Raw genomic sequence first — 18,985 nt, 5'->3', positions numbered from 1 at the left:
TCCACGTGCCCGTATGACCTCCCTACAACGACTGGGCATGCTCCTGATGAGGTGGCAGATGGTCTCATGAGGGATGTCCTCCCAGACCTGGACTAAAGCATCCGCCAACTCCTGGACAGTCTGTGGTGCAATGTGGAGTTGGTGGATGGAGCGAGACATGATGTCCCAGATGTGCTCAATCGGATTCAGGTCTGGGGAACGGGCAGGCCAGTCCATAGCATCAATGCCTTCCTTTTGCAGAAACTGCTGACACTCCAGCCACGAGGTCTAGCATTGTCTTGCATTAAGAGGAACCCAGGGCCAACCGCACCAGCATATGGTCTTATAAGGGGTCAGAGGATTTCATCTCGGTACCTATTGGCAGTCAGGCTAGCTCTGGCAAGCACACAGAGGGCTGTGCGGCCCCACCCCCCATGAAATGGCACCCCACACCATTACTGACCCACTGCCAAACCGGTCATGCTAGAGGATGTTGCAGGCAGAACGTTCTCCACAGCGTCTCCAGACTCTGTCACGTGCTCAGTGTGAACCTGCTTTCATCTGTGTAGAGCAAAGGGCACCAGTGGCAAATGCCAAACGTCCTGCACGGTGTTGGGCTGTAAGCACAACCCCCAACTGTGGATGTCGGGCCCTCATACCACCCTCATGGTGTCTATTTCTGACCATTTGAGTTGACACATACACATTTGTGGCCTGCTGGAGGTCATTTTGCAGGGCTCTGGCAGTGCTCCTCCTTGCACAAAGGCAGAGGTAGCGGTCCTGCTGCTGGGTTGTTGCCCTCCTACGGCCTCCTCCACGTCTCCCGATGTAATGGCCTGTCTCCTGCTAGCGCCTCCATGCTCTGGACACTATGCCGACAGACACAGCAAACCTTCTTGCCACAGCTCACATTGATGTGCCATCCTGGATGAGCTGCACCACCTGAGCCACTTGTGTGGGTTGTAGACTCCGTTTCATGCTACCACTAGAGTGAAAGCACCGCCAGCATTCAAAAGTGACCAAAACATCAGCCAGGAAGCATAGAAACTGAGAAGTGGTCTGTGGTCACCACCTGCAGAACCACTCCTTTATTGTGGGTGTCTTGCTAATTGTCTATAATTTCCACCTGTTGTCTGTTCCATTTGCACAACAGCATGTGAAATTAATCAATCAGTGTTGCTTCCTGAGTTACATTGTGTTGTTTAAGTGTTCCCTTAATTTTTTTTGACCAGTGTATTTTCCCTTTGTCATTCATGTGTATCATCCTTTTGCCAGTCCTGTAATGCTTGGACTTGTAGTTTTGGAATAGTTGGAGGTACACTGTTTGGATAACTCTTTTTTTTTTTTTTACAGCAGTGTTGCCTCCAGCTGTGTGCCTACATCTTTTGCAAAACTACAATTCCCAGCATGTCTAGACATCCCTTGACTGTCCAGGCATGCTTGAAGTTGTAATTTTGCAACAGCTGGAGGCACATGTTGGGTAAAAATGTGTTTCAGCACATGTAGTTTTGGAATAGTTGGAGGTACACTGTTTGGATAACTCTTTTTTTTTTTTTTTACAGCAGTGTTGCCTCCAGCTGTGTGCCTACATCTTTTGCAAAACTACAATTCCCAGCATGTCTAGACATCCCTTGACTGTCCAGGCATGCTTGAAGTTGTAATTTTGCAACAGCTGGAGGCACATGTTGGGTAAAAATGTGTTTCAGCAGTGTTTCTGCAAGCTGTATTCCTCCAGCTGCCTTGTCAATCAGCCATCTCGTGTCCATGACCCTTGGACACCCTCATGCTGCTGTGGGGACCCCTAGTGGTGGGATTTTCAAAGGCAGTTTTCTAAACTAAAATGTGATATTTTTTTTTTATAAATATATTAGAAAAACTCTTGTTTTGCCAACATGTAGAACATATAAAAAGTTTTTATATCGGACAGCGCCAATTTTAGAATGTCACGTCTAAAATATTTTGATGGTACAAGATGGATCTACAACATATCTGGCTAATATTGGGCTAACTGGTTTTAATGGCTAATCAATATAAAAGCAAAATATATAAAATAAAACTGGATATTTTACTAACTAGGGTACATTTATTGCGTATAGTGGGAAGGCAGTTCAGATATCAGTATAGGAAATTATTCTTTACAGTTAGAGTAGGGTTGGAAAACCCTACACTAAGTAATTGATGGCAATCACAAGAATGGCAATTACAGCAGCTAGTTGCTTATTTAAGGGGAGGGGCTTGGTTAAAGGGAATTTATCACCTAGATTTTTTTTTATTGATTGGGGACAGATATCAAAGCATTTTTTTCTGATTGTAAGTTTTTTTAATGTAATTTTTTTTGTTATGGGGCTGCCATCTTGGTTGAGTTATTTTAACAACATTTAGATATATGCTTTACGGCAGGACCCATGGACATAAACCATACCATACTAAAGCTGCCCCATTCTATAGGGAAAGGGAGGCCGGTCTGTGAGCAACAGCTATTGTTTGTTTCTCCATTATCTGATGTCACCTTTCACTGTACTCTTATTTGTGTTGATAGGAAGAGAATTGCTGAGAAGTGGTCTGTGCACAACAGGAAGTCTCAGCCTAGTTTTTGGCCTAGTGGAAAGAATGGAAACTGCAAGATTTCAGAATTATTTGAAAGTATAAATTGTTAAATGGAAAATTAGAAACAAATCACCAAAAATTCTTAAATATGGTTAATAGAAAAACTCGATTTTAACAGTCACTTTCTGATGGCACATTCCCTTTAAATGATGATTGATGTGGGATGCCCTCAATGTGTGTTTGATAGTGATGCTGCACAAACCATACAAGTCTAAGACGTCACCCCAGAATTCCCTTCTGCATCTACCTCCATTTTTTAAAAATTGGAAACATAGACGACTGATGACAGGAAAAAAAAACAAATGTTCCATCCTGTCTTTCCTTAGATTACTGTCGATTCAACATGCAGAACAGGACTTATTTTGTCTGGGACATCCCTGTGTGTTAATAATGCAACTGTGACTCGGAGGGAACAGAGATATTTCCTTAACCAATTTCCTGTACTATGTAACCACATCCTAATGATAACTCACTGACAAGCTTGCCAAATGTCAGTAGATAGCTACACCAAACTTTCCAATGATCCCTCTGAATCTTTCCTCAAAGAATATACACAACTCATCTCAACAGCTTATTCAGACAGAATACTTAAAGGGGTACTCCGGCGCTAAGACATTTATCCCCTATCCAAAGGATAGGGGATAAGATGCCTGATCGCGGGGGTCCCGCCGCTGGGTGATCTTCCACGCCGCACCCCGTTAGAATCAGCCCCGGGAGCGTGCTCGCTCCGGGTCTGATTACTAGTGATCATGGGGACGGAGCATAGTCATGGCTCCGCCCCGTGTGACATCACGCTCCGCTCCCTCAATGCAAGCTTATGGAGGGGGCGTGACAACAATTACAACACTGTCCCAACCATCAGGACCTCTTTTACCCCCGGGTGGGACCACCACTATGGAGATGTCTTTTTTAGGTCCTGCGCAGATCAATTGACCACATCAGTAGTTGGAAGGTTCTTGATTTGTGATGATCCCGACATATCTAGTCAGGGAGTCGTGTTTCCGGAGCATAGTAATAATTTTTCTCAATCTGAGGGGACTATGTTGGATGGTCATATAGATGGGCAAATACTTACGGATGTAAGTTGAAGTAAGTTCTATCTGTGATGTCGATTCATTGAGAATGTATAATTTATCCTCTCGTAATTTGAGTAGCTGTCACGATGCCGGCTGGCAGGTAGTGGACCCTCTGTGCCAGAGAGGGATTGGCGTGGACCGTGCTAGTGGACCGGTTCTAAGCCACTACTGGTTTTCACCAGAGCCCGCCGCAAAGCGGGATGGTCTTGCTGCGGCGGTAGTGACCAGGTCGTATCCACTAGCAACGGCTCACCTCTCTGGCTGCTGAAGATAGGCGCGGTACAAGGGAGTAGGCAGAAGCAAGGTCGGACGTAGCAGAAGGTCGGGGCAGGCAGCAAGGATCGTAGTCAGGGGCAACGGCAGAAGGTCTGGAAACACTGGCAAGGGACACACAAGGAACGCTTTCACTGGCACTAAGGCAACAAGATCCGGCAAGGGAGTGCAAGGGAAGTGAGGTAATATAGGGAGTGCACAGGTGATAACTCTAATTGGAACCACTGCGCCAATCAGCGGCGCAGTGGCCCTTTAAATCGCAGAGACCCGGCGCGCGCGCGCCCTAGGGAGCGGGGCCGCGCGCGCCGGGACAGAACAGACGGGGAGCGAGTCAGGTAGGAGAGCCGGGGTGCGCATCGCGAGCGGGCGCTACCCGCATCGCGAATCGCATCCCGGCTAGCAGCAGGATCGCAGCGCCCCGGGTCAGAGGACGTGACCGGGGCGCTGCAGCGGAGGAGGTGAAGCGAGCGCTCCGGGGAGGAGCGGGGACCCGGAGCGCTCGGCGTAACAGTACCCCCCCCCTTGGGTCTCCCCCTCTTCTTGGAGCCTGAGAACCTGAGGAGCAGACTTTTGTCAAGGATGTTGTCCTCAGGTTCCCAGGATCTCTCTTCAGGACCACAACCCTCCCAGTCTACTAAAAAAAAATTTTTTCCTCTGACCTTTTTGGCAGCCAAAATCTCCTTGACCGAGAAGACGTCCGAGGAGCCGGAAACAGGAGTGGGAGGAACAGATTTGGGAGAAAAACGGTTGAGGATGAGTGGTTTGAGAAGAGAGACGTGAAAGGCATTAGGGATACGAAGAGAAGGAGGAAGAAGAAGTTTATAAGAGACAGGATTAATTTGACACAGAATTTTGAAAGGACCAAGATAGCGTGGTCCCAACTTGTAGCTAGGGACACGGAAGCGGACATATTTAGCGGAGAGCCATACCTTGTCTCCAGGGGAAAAAACGGGGGGAGCTCTTCTTTTCTTATCCGCGAACCTCTTCATGCGTGAAGAAGCCTGTAAGAGAGAATTTTGGGTCTCTCTCCATATAATGGAAAGGTCACGAGAAATTTCATCCACAGCGGGCAGACCAGAGGGCAAGGGGGTAGGGAGGGGGGGAAGAGGGTGACGGCCGTACACCACGAAAAATGGGGATTTGGAGGAAGATTCAGAGACCCTGAAGTTATACGAGAATTCGGCCCATGGAAGGAGATCTGCCCAGTCATCCTGGCGGGAGGAAACAAAATGTCGCAAATAATCACCCAGGATCTGGTTAATTCTTTCTACTTGTCCATTGGACTGGGGATGATATGCAGAGGAAAAATTTAATTTAATCTTGAGTTGTTTACAGAGAGCTCTCCAGAATTTAGACACGAATTGGACCCCTCTATCCGAGACAATCTGCGTAGGCAACCCGTGAAGACGAAAAATGTGTACAAAAAATTGTTTAGCCAACTGAGGCGCAGAAGGAAGACCAGGAAGAGGAATGAAATGTGCCATTTTGGAGAATCGATCAACGACCACCCAAATAACGGTGTTGCCACGGGAAGGGGGTAAATCAGTAATAAAATCCATACCAATCAGAGACCAAGGCTGTTCGGGGACAGGCAGAGGATGAAGAAAACCAGCGGGCTTCTGGCGAGGAGTCTTATCCCGGGCACAGATAGTGCAGGCTCGCACAAAGTCCCCAACATCCGTCTCCAGAGTTGGCCACCAATAGAAGCGGGAGATGAGTTGCACAGATTTCTTGATGCCCGCATGACCTGCGAGATGGGAGGAGTGACCCCATTTGAGGATTCCGAGGCGTTGGCGTGGAGAAACAAAGGTCTTTCCTGGAGGAGTCTGTCTGATGGAGGCAGGAGAAGTGGAGATCAGGCAGTCAGGTGGAATGATGTGTTGCGGAGGGAGATCAACTTCTGAGGCATCCGAGGAACGAGAGAGAGCATCGGCTCTAATGTTCTTATCGGCAGGACGAAAGTGAATCTCAAAATTAAATCGGGCAAAGAACAGAGACCACCGGGCCTGGCGAGGATTCAGCCGTTGGGCCGACTGGAGGTAGGAGAGGTTCTTGTGGTCGGTGTAGATAATAACAGGAAATCTTGATCCCTCCAGCAGATGCCTCCATTCCTCAAGTGCTAATTTAATGGCTAGAAGTTCTCGATCCCCGATGGAGTAGTTCCTCTCCGCTGGAGAGAAGGTCCTAGAGAAAAAACCACAAGTGACAGCATGCCCGGAAGGATTTTTTTGTAGAAGAACAGCTCCAGCTCCTACTGAGGAGGCATCAACCTCCAATAGGAAGGGTTTGGAAGGGTCAGGTCTGGAGAGCACGGGAGCCGAAGAAAAGGCAGACTTGAGTTGTTTAAAGGAGTCTTCTGCTTGAGGAGGCCAGGACTTGGGATCAGCATTTTTCTTGGTTAAAGCCACGATAGGAGCCACAATGGTAGAAAAATGTGGAATAAATTGCCTGTAATAATTGGCGAACCCCAAAAAGCGTTGGATAGCACGGAGTCCGGAGGGGCGTGGCCAATTTAAGACGGCAGAGAGTTTGTCTGGATCCATCTGTAGTCCCTGGCCAGAGACCAAATATCCTAGAAAAGGAAGAGATTGGCATTCAAACAGACATTTCTCAATTTTGGCATAGAGTTGGTTGTCACGAAGTCTCTGAAGAACCATACGGACATGCCGGCGGTGTTCCTCTAGATTGGCAGAAAAAATTAGGATATCGTCCAGATATACCACAACACAGGAGTATAATAGATCACGAAAAATTTCATTGACAAAGTCTTGGAAGACGGCAGGGGCATTGCACAGTCCAAAGGGCATGACCAGATACTCAAAGTGTCCATCTCTGGTGTTAAATGCCGTTTTCCACTCGTCCCCCTCTCTGATGCGGATGAGGTTATAGGCGCCTCTTAAGTCCAATTTAGTGAAGATGTGGGCACCTTGGAGGCGATCAAAGAGTTCAGAGATGAGGGGTAAGGGGTAGCGGTTCTTAACCGTGATTTTATTAAGACCGCGGTAGTCAATGCAAGGACGTAGGGAGCCATCTTTTTTGGAGACAAAGAAAAATCCGGCTCCGGCAGGAGAGGAGGATTTACGGATAAAGCCCCTTTTTAGATTCTCCTGGACGTATTCGGACATGGCAAGAGTCTCTGGGGCAGAGAGAGGATAAATTCTGCCCCGGGGTGGAGTAGTACCCGGGAGGAGGTCGATAGGGCAATCATAAGGCCTGTGAGGAGGTAGAGTCTCAGCTTGTTTTTTGCAGAAAACATCCGCGAAGTCCATATAGGCCTTGGGGAGACCGGTTACTGGAGGAACCACAGAGTTACGGCAAGGGTTACTGGGAACCGGTTTTAGACAGTTCTTGGAACAAGAGGACCCCCAACTCTTGATCTCCCCAGTGGACCAATCCAGGGTTGGGGAATGAAGTTGAAGCCAGGGAAGTCCAAGGAGAATCTCCGAGGTGCAATTGGGGAGGACCAAAAGTTCAATCCTCTCATGATGAGATCCGATGCTCATAAGAAGGGGCTCCGTGCGGAAACGTATGGTACAGTCCAATCTTTCATTATTTACACAATTGATGTAGAGGGGTCTGGCGAGACTGGTCACTGGGATGTTGAACCTGTTGACGAGAGAGGCCAAAATAAAATTTCCTGCAGAACCAGAGTCCAAGAAGGCCACTGTAGAGAAGGAGAAGGCAGAAGCAGACATCCGCACAGGCACAGTAAGACGTGGAGAAGCGGAGTAGACATCAAGGACTGTCTCACCTTTGTGCGGAGTCAGCGTACGTCTTTCCAGGCGGGGAGGACGGATAGGACAATCCCTCAGGAAGTGTTCGGTACTAGCACAGTACAGGCAGAGGTTCTCCATACGGCGTCGTGTCCTCTCTTGAGGTGTCAGGCGAGACCGGTCGACCTGCATAGCCTCCACGGCGGGAGGCACAGGAACAGATTGCAGGGGACCAGAGGAGAGAGGAGCCGAGGAGACGAAACGCCTCGTGCGAACAGAGTCCATATCTTGGCGGAGTTCCTGACGCCTTTCAGAAAAACGCATGTCAATGCGAGTGGCTAGGTGAATAAGTTCATGTAGATTAGCAGGAATTTCTCGTGCGGCCAGAACATCTTTAATGTTGCTGGATAGGCCTTTTTTGAAGGTCGCGCAGAGGGCCTCATTATTCCAGGACAATTCTGAAGCAAGTGTACGGAATTGTACGGCATACTCGCCAACGGAAGAATTACCCTGGACCAGGTTCAACAGGGCAGTCTCAGCAGAAGAGGCTCGGGCAGGTTCCTCAAAGACACTTCGGATTTCCGAGAAGAAGGAGTGTACTGAGGCAGTGACGGGGTCATTGCGGTCCCAGAGCGGTGTGGCCCATGACAGGGCTTTTCCGGACAGAAGACTGACTACGAAAGCCACCTTAGACCTTTCAGTGGGAAACAGGTCCGACATCATCTCCAGATGCAGGGAACATTGGGAAAGGAAGCCACGGCAAAACTTAGAGTCCCCATCAAACTTATCCGGCAAGGATAAGCGTATCCCAGGAGCGGCCACTCGCTGCGGAGGAGGTGCAGGAGCTGGCGGAGGAGATGACTGCTGAAGCTGTGGTAGCAACTGTTGTAGCATAACGGTCAGTTGAGACAGCTGTTGGCCTTGTTGCGCAATCTGTTGTGACTGCTGGGCGACCACCGTGGTGAGGTCAGCGACAACTGGCAGAGGAACTTCAGCGGGATCCATGGCCGGATCTACTGTCACGATGCCGGCTGGCAGGTAGTGGACCCTCTGTGCCAGAGAGGGATTGGCGTGGACCGTGCTAGTGGACCGGTTCTAAGCCACTACTGGTTTTCACCAGAGCCCGCCGCAAAGCGGGATGGTCTTGCTGCGGCGGTAGTGACCAGGTCGTATCCACTAGCAACGGCTCACCTCTCTGGCTGCTGAAGATAGGCGCGGTACAAGGGAGTAGGCAGAAGCAAGGTCGGACGTAGCAGAAGGTCGGGGCAGGCAGCAAGGATCGTAGTCAGGGGCAACGGCAGAAGGTCTGGAAACACTGGCAAGGGACACACAAGGAACGCTTTCACTGGCACTAAGGCAACAAGATCCGGCAAGGGAGTGCAAGGGAAGTGAGGTAATATAGGGAGTGCACAGGTGATAACTCTAATTGGAACCACTGCGCCAATCAGCGGCGCAGTGGCCCTTTAAATCGCAGAGACCCGGCGCGCGCGCGCCCTAGGGAGCGGGGCCGCGCGCGCCGGGACAGAACAGACGGGGAGCGAGTCAGGTAGGAGAGCCGGGGTGCGCATCGCGAGCGGGCGCTACCCGCATCGCGAATCGCATCCCGGCTAGCAGCAGGATCGCAGCGCCCCGGGTCAGAGGACGTGACCGGGGCGCTGCAGCGGAGGAGGTGAAGCGAGCGCTCCGGGGAGGAGCGGGGACCCGGAGCGCTCGGCGTAACAGTAGCGGTGAAAGTTCACTGCTAAGCAAGGGATTGTCCTTTACTCCAGTGCCCAAGTTTGATGGGTTCAACTGGATCAAGGACATTAACCTCTTTGTGAGGAGACTAGCCTTGCATAAGTGGCATTTACGGGGTGACAATGATCTACGTACACAATTGAGATGAGAGGAAGAAGCCAGACACACATTACATGAGCTATTTTAAGAAAGTGAAGGCTATGAGATGGGCTTTGAGGCTCCATTTACAAATTTAAAACCTAAATCACTGATGACTTCCTCTTTTGCACAATTTGCAAATATTGATTCTTTTGTTAATCTTGTTTCCCTGGATATTGAACGCATTAGACCAGATAGTTGTCTGATTTATTCTAACCTTTCAGATGAGGAGCGTGAGGCCCTGGAGATGCTGAGGTCTGATCATCAAGCCTTCTGATAAAGGTGGAAATGTGGTGATCATGGACCGATCGGACTACATCTCTATGGTATCTGACTTACTAACAGATACAGACAAGTATGAGGTCCTTTCCTCAGAACCCACCAATACCTATCTCGGACAATATAAACAACTCTTGACATCTGCTAAAGACAAACAACTTATCTCCACTAATGAGTTTAAGTATATGTACAGGGTTGGCCATTTATATGGATATACCTTAATAAAATGGGAATGGTTGGTGATATTAACTTCCTGTTTATGGCACATTAGTATATGTGAGGGGGGGAACTTTTCAAGATGGGTGGTGACCATGGCGGCCATTTTGAAGTTGGCCATTTTGAATCTAACTTTAGTTTTTTCAATAGGAAGAGGGTCATGTGACACATCAAACTAATTCGGAATTTCACAAGAAAAACAATGATGTGCTTGGTTTTAACGTAACTTTATTCTTTCATGAGTTATTTACAAGTTTCTGACCACTTATAAAATGTGTTCAATGTGCTGCCCATTGTGTTGGATTGTCAATGCAACCCTCTTCTCCCACTGTTCACACACTGATAGCAACACCGCAGGAGAAATGCTAGCACAGGCTTCCAGTATCCGTAGTTTCAGGTGCTGCACATCTCGTATCTTCACAACATAGACAATTGCCTTCAGATGACCCCAAAGATAATAGTCTAAGGGGGTCAGATTGGGAGACCTTAGGGGCCATTCAACTGGCCCACGACAACCAATCCCCTTTCCAGGAAACTGTTCATCTAGGAATGCTCGGACCTGACACCCATAATGTGGTTATGCACCATCTTGCTGGAAAAACTCAGGGAACGTGCCAGCTTCAGTGCATAAAGAGGGAAACACATCATCATGTAGCAATTTCGCATATCCAGTGGCCTTGAGGTTTCCATTGATGAAGAATGGCCCCACTATCTTTGTACCCCATATACCACACCATACCATCAATTTTTGAGTTCAAACAGTCTTGGAGGGTTTGTTTGTTAACTTCACAGTTCACATAAAAGTTTGCCTCATCACTGAACAAAATCTTCTGCGTAAACTGAGGGTCCTTTTCCAATTTTTGTTTTGCCCATTCTGCAAATTCAGTACGCCGATCTGGGTCATCCTCATTCAGATGCTGCAGTAGCTGGAGTTTGTAAGGGTGCCATTTGTGAGTAGCTATAATCCACCGAAGGGATGTTCGACTAATGCCACTCTTCAGTGACATGCGGTGAGTGCTACACTGTGGACTCTTGCTAAATGAAGCTAGGACAGATACTGATGTTTCTTCATTAGTGACAGATTTCATGTGTCCACATTTTGGCAAATTCAACACTGAACCAGTTTCACGAAACTTAGCAAGCAGTTTGCTAACTGTAGCATGGGAGATGGGTGGTCTCGTAGGGTGTCTTGCATTGAAATCTGCTGCAATTACCCGGTTACTGCGTTCACCAGACATCAACACAATTTCTATCCACTCCTCACGTGTTAACCTTGATGACATGTCAATGGCTGTAAACAAAGAGAAACTTGTAAATAACTCACGAAAGAATAAAGTTACGTTAAAACCAAGCACATCATTGTATTTCTTGTGAAATTCCCAATATGTTTGATGTGTCACATGACCCTCTTCCTAATGAAAAAACAAAAGTTGTATTCAAAATGGCCGACTTCAAAATGGTCACCACCCATCTTGAAAAGTTTCCCCCCCCTCACATATACTAATGTGCCACAAACAGGAAGTTAATATCACGAACCCAATACGAGGTCGACTCAGGGAGCTAGTGTCTATATCGATAAAGTGTTGGCACCGTTTGTGACAGCACTGCCATCTTACCTTCAAGACACAAAGGACACCCTTTTGAAATTACAAAATATCACGGTCACCAGTTCTACATCACTAGCTTCACTGGATGTAGAAAGTCTCAACACCAATATCAAAACAATCTTGGGATCACTGCAGTTTCCCATTTCTTGAACACAAAGGCCGGTAATGTGTAGGAGCACCAAAGTTATTATACGGTCACAGAGCATTTCATACATTTTGTGCAGGTAAACACTTTCAGAAAATGTCTCTCTTCACATACACCAAAAAGATAAGCTTAGTGTGGGCTGGTGTCGTTTTAGAGACTTTTCAGTGGTTTTTCGCCTTTTTTGCGCCTTTTCACAAAAAGGCGCAGTTCATAAAACCCTTCAATATCATGTGTATTACCAAAATCAGTGGATTGCAACTCAAAATCATCCAAAATGTGTAAACCAAAAGGTGCAAAAAAAAGGTACAAATAAACCCTGCTTGCGCCAAAAACAGTCTAAAGACAATGATAAATGTTGGCTAAAGAGCACCTTTTATTTGGAGCACAATTCTTTTATTCTCTTCCTTCTTATGTTCGTCCTAACACACAATTATTTTTTTATTTAAAGGGGTACTCCCGTGGAAGACTTTTTTTTTTTTTTTTTTTTTTTAAATCAACTGGTGCCAGAAAGTTAAACAGATTTGTAAAATACTTCTATTAAAAAAATCTTAATCCTTCCAGTACTTATTAGCTGCTGAATACTACAAAGGAAATGGTTTTCTTTTTGGAACACAAAGCTCTCTGCTGACATCATGACCACATTGCTCTCTGCTGACATCTCTGTCCATTTTAAGAACTGTCCAGAGTAGGAGAAAATCCCCATAGCAAACATATGCTGCTCTGGACAGTTCCTAAAATGGACAGAGATATCAGCAGAGAGCACTGTGCTCGTGATGTCAGCAGAGAGCACTGTGTTCCAAAAAGAAAATAATTTCCTCTGTAGTATGTAGCCCCTAAAAAGTACTGGAAAGATTAAGATTTTTTTAATAGAAGTAATTTACAAATCTGTTTAACTTTCTGGCACCAGTTGATTTAAAAAAAAAAGTGATCCCGAACAGGCCCCTGAGCTAACCGGCAGCAGTTTAGTTTCACTTTAGACGCGGCGATCAACTTTAAACGCCGCGTCCAAAGGGTTAATAGCACGTGGCACCACGATCAGTGCCGTGCGCTATTAGCCACAGGTCCCGGCCGTTGCTAGGTGCCGGGCCCGACGCGCTATGATGCGGGGCTACGCCGTGTCCCCTGTGTTATAGTAAGGGAGAGGACTCAGGACGTACCAGCACATCCTTGGCCCTTAAGGGGTTAAGGACACAGCCCATTTTGGCCTTAAGGACACAGGAAATGTTATTTTTGCATTTTCGCATTCTATATTTCCATCCACAGAACCATATGAGGGCTTATTTTTTGTGTGACCAATTGTACTTTGCAATGACACCTTTTTATTTTACCATATATTGTATGGCAAAACAAAAAAAAATATTATTTGCGTGGGGAAATTGAAATGAAAACTGCAATTTTGCACATTTTTGATTTTTTTTTTAATGCTGTATACTTTACGGTAAAATTTACATGTTTTCTTCATTCTGTGGGTCAATACGATTAAAATGATACCCATGTTTACATACTTTTCTATTATTGTACTGCTTTTAAAAACACAAACTATACATGACTGTTCCGGAGCTTGGGTCATGTAGAGGACGTAAATGTACATCCTCTTGCGCTAAGTACCAGGGCACCAGGACGTACATTTACGTCCTATGTCGTTAAAAGGGTTAAAAGGGTACTCTGGTGAAAAAAAAAAAAATTCATATCATCTGGCTCCAGATCAGATTTGTAAATAACTTCTATTAAAAAATCGTAATCCTTCCAGTCTTTATCAGCTGACCACAATTTTCTCTACTGACACCTCTGTCTGTCTAAGGAACTGTCCAGAGCAGGAGAGGTTTGCTATGGGGATATGCTTTTACTCTGGATAGTTCCTGACATGGAGTGGATATGAGAAAAAAAATTGACCCATGCATCAGGCGCTGTTCGGATTTCCAATATAAATAAGATCCAGATCCAAATATAGCATTAAAGTACCATCAGGTACTATGTTTATTCAGCACACCAATGACGCGTTTCGGAGGTGGCACCCTCCTTCCTCAGATTGGCATGCCAATCTGAGGAAGGTGGGTGCCACCTCCGAAACGCGTCATTGGTGCGCTGAATAAACATAGTACCTGATGGTACTTTAATGCTATATTTGGATCTTATTTATATTGGAAATCCAAAAATCTATGCAGAAACAAAGAGATAGTATGCACTCACCGCTGGTAAGCTGCTACGGGCTCCGAGTCCGGGATCACCACGGCATGTATGGAGACGATAAGGGGTGCTCAGAGGCTACGCCGGCTGTTTCTGACGTAGGAACGTCCTTCTTCCGGCCTCAACGTTCACGGCTTCTCCGCTCCCAGTCACCAGCCGCTGCGCTGGTGAGCTCTCTCCTTCTTGGAGTTTCTAATTTACAAATCTGTTTAACTTTCCTATACCAGTTGTACCCCTTTTATTTAAAGATCCCCATCTTAGCCAAAGAGGGTTTTCTTTCTGAGTTTTGAGCCTGGAACTTGAGGTTAACTTCTCCCGCTCTCCAGACATAACCCTCCCTCAACTTTGTAGCATCACCAACCTATACCAGATAACCTGCCAATTCAGTCACATCACCAGTCCTAAACAGCTGACCCTGCCCCTATCTCTGTAGTATCACTAATTGTAACCAAATTTCTTTCTCTGACATCACTACCACTTTTCACTATTCTAATAAAAGTAAATAAATCCCACTGCATCACACTTTTGAATATGAAGGATTTAAAGGGGCTATATAAAAATAGAAAAAAATGCGCTATACTTACCTACCTCCATTACACTGAAGCTCGAGAGCTCTGAGCAGAACTTGCCATCTCAACCAATCACTGGCCAAGACAAGTAGGCAGGTCCTACATCGAGCTCTTGTCTCAGAAGAAGGAAGCCGAACGGAGCATCAGGGGAATAAAATGAGCCAAATGGGACCAATATATGATTTTTATTTAAATTCATTATATCCCTTTAATTAAGCCCTTCATACCAATAGCAATAATAATTCTTTATTTACCGTATTTATCGGCGTATAACACGCACTTTTAAAACTTAAATTCAAGGCAAAAAGTCTGCCTGCGTGTTATACACCGATAAATCTTTTTGTCACTGATTTAAAGTGGCCGCAGCAGCGGCTGCTTGTTAAGGATTAGCAGCCTGGCCGCGGCCACTTTAAATCAGTGACCAGCGCGCGGTTCCCCCTTTGTTTTTTTTTACATTTTCCTTCTTTTCCCCTCTGCTTTTTATTGTATTGTTTTTTTTTAATCTTCGTTACCTAGCCGCGCTCGCCAGGCCAGGTCCGGTGTCGGCTGCGGTCAGTTAAGCCGGATGAGTGACGTCCTCTGCTAGCTCCGCTGCACAAGATCAGGGACGTCCCTCATTCAATGCTGCTGCCGCTGTGACTATTCTAAGGTGGCTGCGGTTGGGCTGCCAGCGGCGACCACACTGACTAGCGTCGGATGCAGCGAATGATGAGTGACGTCCCTGATGCTGTGCTGCCGGCAGAGTACGTCACTCATCCAGCTTCACTGACCGCAGCCCGCAAGACCCGACACCCGACCTGGCCTGCCGAGCGCGGCTAAGTAAGGAAGATGGGAAAAATATATATATCAAAAACGGAGGGAAAGGGGATGATGAAAAGGGGGCAAGATGAGAGGGGGCATGGTGAGAAGGGGGCATGGTGAGAGGGGGCATGGTGAGAAGGGGGCATGGTGAGAGGGGGGCATGAAGAGAGGGGTGGGGGAATGATAAGACAGTGGGGAATGATGAGAGGGTAAGGGGGGAGGGTGTAAATGTGGCACACGGGCTGATAAAAGGGGAGGAATTATGTGGCACTGGAAGGGGGGACCAAACTGAAGTTCAGGCAAAATCAAAGTTACAGGGATGATATGGCATTTAGTCTTTCATTTATCTTATATGTATTTTTTTTTTTAACTTAAATTTCCCTATTAAAAAGGGGGTGTGTGTTATACGCCGATAAATACGGTATATAGCACACATATTTTGCAGCGCTGTACACTCAAATTGGTGCCTGTCCCCACTGGGGCTTAATTTATTTTTAATTTTGGAGTGTGGGAGGAAAGTCACCAATTACAGGGAGAACATACGGACTAGTTGAAGATGTTGGCGAGATTTGTACCTTTGACTCCAGTATTGCAAGGCAACAGTATTGAAATAATGTTTTAAGAAACCAAGTTTGCCATTAGGTGTCAGTACATATGATAACTATATACAATTATAGTAAATCTCACTGTATAAATTTCCCCATACATACGGTTGTGATCAACATTATTGACAACCTTGATTGGTTAGTATGAAAAATGCCAATATCCTTAGAAATAAGTAAATATGTTAAAATACTGTGTCCAAATGGCCAAATACATTCAACAAAAGAGTTGACCTTTCAACATGTATGCAGTATTTTTTTTTTTAAAAGAACTAAAAAATTTAATAAATATAGTGTATATAAAATGAAACCCTTGAAGATGTAGCAATTTTTTTGTGTGTTTTTGTTTTTTTTCCTCCTCGTATTTAAATAACCATCAGTTTTTTTTATTTTCCACCTACAGAGCCATATGAGGGCTTATTAATTAAAGGACCTATTGTACTTTGTAATGGCATTACTCATCTTACCATAATATCTACAGTAAAGCCACGAAAAATTTTTGTGGGACGAAATTGAAAAGAAAAAGCAATTTTGCAACTTTTTTTTTTTACGGTTAAAATTACATGTTATCTTTATTCTATAGGTCAATATGATAACATTTTTTTTTACTGCTTTAAAAAAATTAAAACTTTTTGTGAGAAAATGAGTATGCTTTAAATTGTCCTCTTTTGGCCCCTATAATACTTTTATTTCTCCATATATTGGGCAATTTTTTTTTTTGCCTTACCTGTCAGGTAAAATAAAACAATGTTTTCCCTTTAACACTGAACAGGTAAAACCTTGAGAAGAAAACTGACATTCAGGTAGGTAGAGTGGGGAAAAAGACAACTCTCCTCTTTAAGGACTCTTCTTAGTTAAAAGACTGTGTGGATCGTAAGGGAAAAGATATATTTAGAAAAAAGAATAGGTGATAAGTTTTAGATTGCAGGGGGTCCGAGCGCTGGGGCCCCCCGCGATCTCCTGTTTGGAGCCCCGGTGCATTAGCACAGGAGCACATCACAACCCCCGCCCGAAGCGGAGGCCACCACGCCCCCTCAATATAGTTCTATAGGACAGCTGTTTGGCAATCTTCGGCTCTCCCATAGAGCTTTATGGAGGGGGCGTAGCGGACACTGCTTTGGGTGGCGGTTGTGATGCGCTCCTGTGCTAGCGCACGGGGGGCTCCAAACAGGAGATTGCGGGGGGGGGGGGCAGCGCTCGGACCCCCCTCAATCTAAAATGTATCCCCTATCCTTCGAATCCTTTCTAGAGGAAAGAAAGTTTCACCATCATCACAGACAGAGATTCTTTACTGTAAGAGCAGTGAGACTATGGAACTCTCTGCCACATGATGTTGTGACGTCTGACTCAATAAAGAAGTTTAAGGGGGGCCTGGATAGAACATTCATCCAGGGATTTATTCTGATGCCATATTGGAGTTGAGAAGGAATTTTTCCTCTGTCATGGGGCAATTGGAATCAGCCTCATGAGGGGTTTTGCCTTCCTCTGTATCAACACAGTAGGGTTTGAAGTTTTTTTTTCAACCTTACAAACTATGTAACTATGTAATGATTATTTTCCTCACATGTCTTCATGCAGAATCGGCCTAAGACAGGATTTCACATATAAGAAAACCCCTCCCCCTTCTTACTTGTGCGGTCATTTCTGAATAGATTGTAACCTTACAAATTACCCACCCATTCCAACCACATCCAGCCATGTCTCACTTATCCCCTCTCCACCCGATTTTTTTAACCTATTCTCAGTTCTCTATTTACACTGTTTTCCCTCTATATTGTAGCCCCCCCCCCCCCCCCTTCTGACCAACTGCACAGCTGTACCCTTCCCATTGAAGTGTGGCCCGTCTGTCCCTACTGTAGAGCCTGTATCTGACAAATATGTTGGCTCAGTTCTCTATAAAACCCAATCCCTTCTTCCTACTCCAGTTTCTGCGCCAATTGTTTACCTCCCTCATCTCCCGCTGCCTCTCTGGTGTGGCACATGGTATAGGTAGAATTTCAGAAAATATTACCTTGGAGGTCCTTCTCTTAAGCTTACTGGCTAAATCCCTGAAATCATTTTTAAGGACAATACAATAAAAAGAGGAAACAGACAGACCTCTAGGTATATATAGGTGATGAAATGGATTTGTGTGCAAAATGTGGGCTAGGTAAAGTGAGTGCAAATGTGCACTTTTGCACTCACTTTACCTAGCCCACATTTTGCACACAAATCCATTTCATCACCTATATATACCTAGAGGTCTGTTTCCTCTTTTTATTGTATTGTATCTATCGGCACGTAGGGTACGTGTATCACAAGTACCTCTAGTGTGAGCCCCCCAACCTTCACTTCACCTACCCCTAACTTTGTCATTGGTGACAATATGCACCATGACCGCTGGGTTATTATCAGCCCCTCCCAGTAATCAGTCATCTTGATCTGCGATATGCCGAACTTGAGCGCCAGGAAGACAACACACTGTTCGAAAATTCCCGTCTGTCTGTCCCCCTAATAATGGAGTCCTCCACTACCTGTACCTGTCTGGCCTGCCCTGCACTCCTACTCCCATCCTTACTGGAGCAGACACCCCCCTGGCTGTCCAGAGGCAGTGACTTGCTGCAGCACTATAAAAAACTTTTCAAATGTCAAAAGTTTTGATCCCAACGATAGCTGTATCTACCTTGCATCACTACCCGGCTTGGCACTGCCCCAGTGTCCGGAACATTTAGTTCCGCATGCTGGGTAGGGGCTGCGGGGTTCGAGACGTCACACCACGCCCCCTCAATGCAAGTCTATGGGAGGGGGGCATGACGGACGTCACGCCTCCTCCCATAGACTTGCATTGAGAGGGTGTGACGTCATGAGGGGTGTGGCCGTGACATCACGACCCCCGCACCCAGCGTTCTGAACTAAACATTCCGGACGCTGGGGCAGTGGAGTACCATTTTAAGAGGTTCTCCCATCTCCTTCAATTTGCCTTTCCAGCCAGCTCTGGCCCATTGGCAGCTACTGGAGGTGGTCAAGAACTGGAGGTGGTCAAGAAAGCTGAAAGCAGCTGAATGGGGTAAGTTACA

Source organism: Hyla sarda, chromosome 13 (assembly GCF_029499605.1).
Source record: "Hyla sarda isolate aHylSar1 chromosome 13, aHylSar1.hap1, whole genome shotgun sequence".
NCBI classification, from domain to species: domain Eukaryota; kingdom Metazoa; phylum Chordata; class Amphibia; order Anura; family Hylidae; genus Hyla; species Hyla sarda.
Note: the sequence above shows the minus strand (reverse complement) of the source record.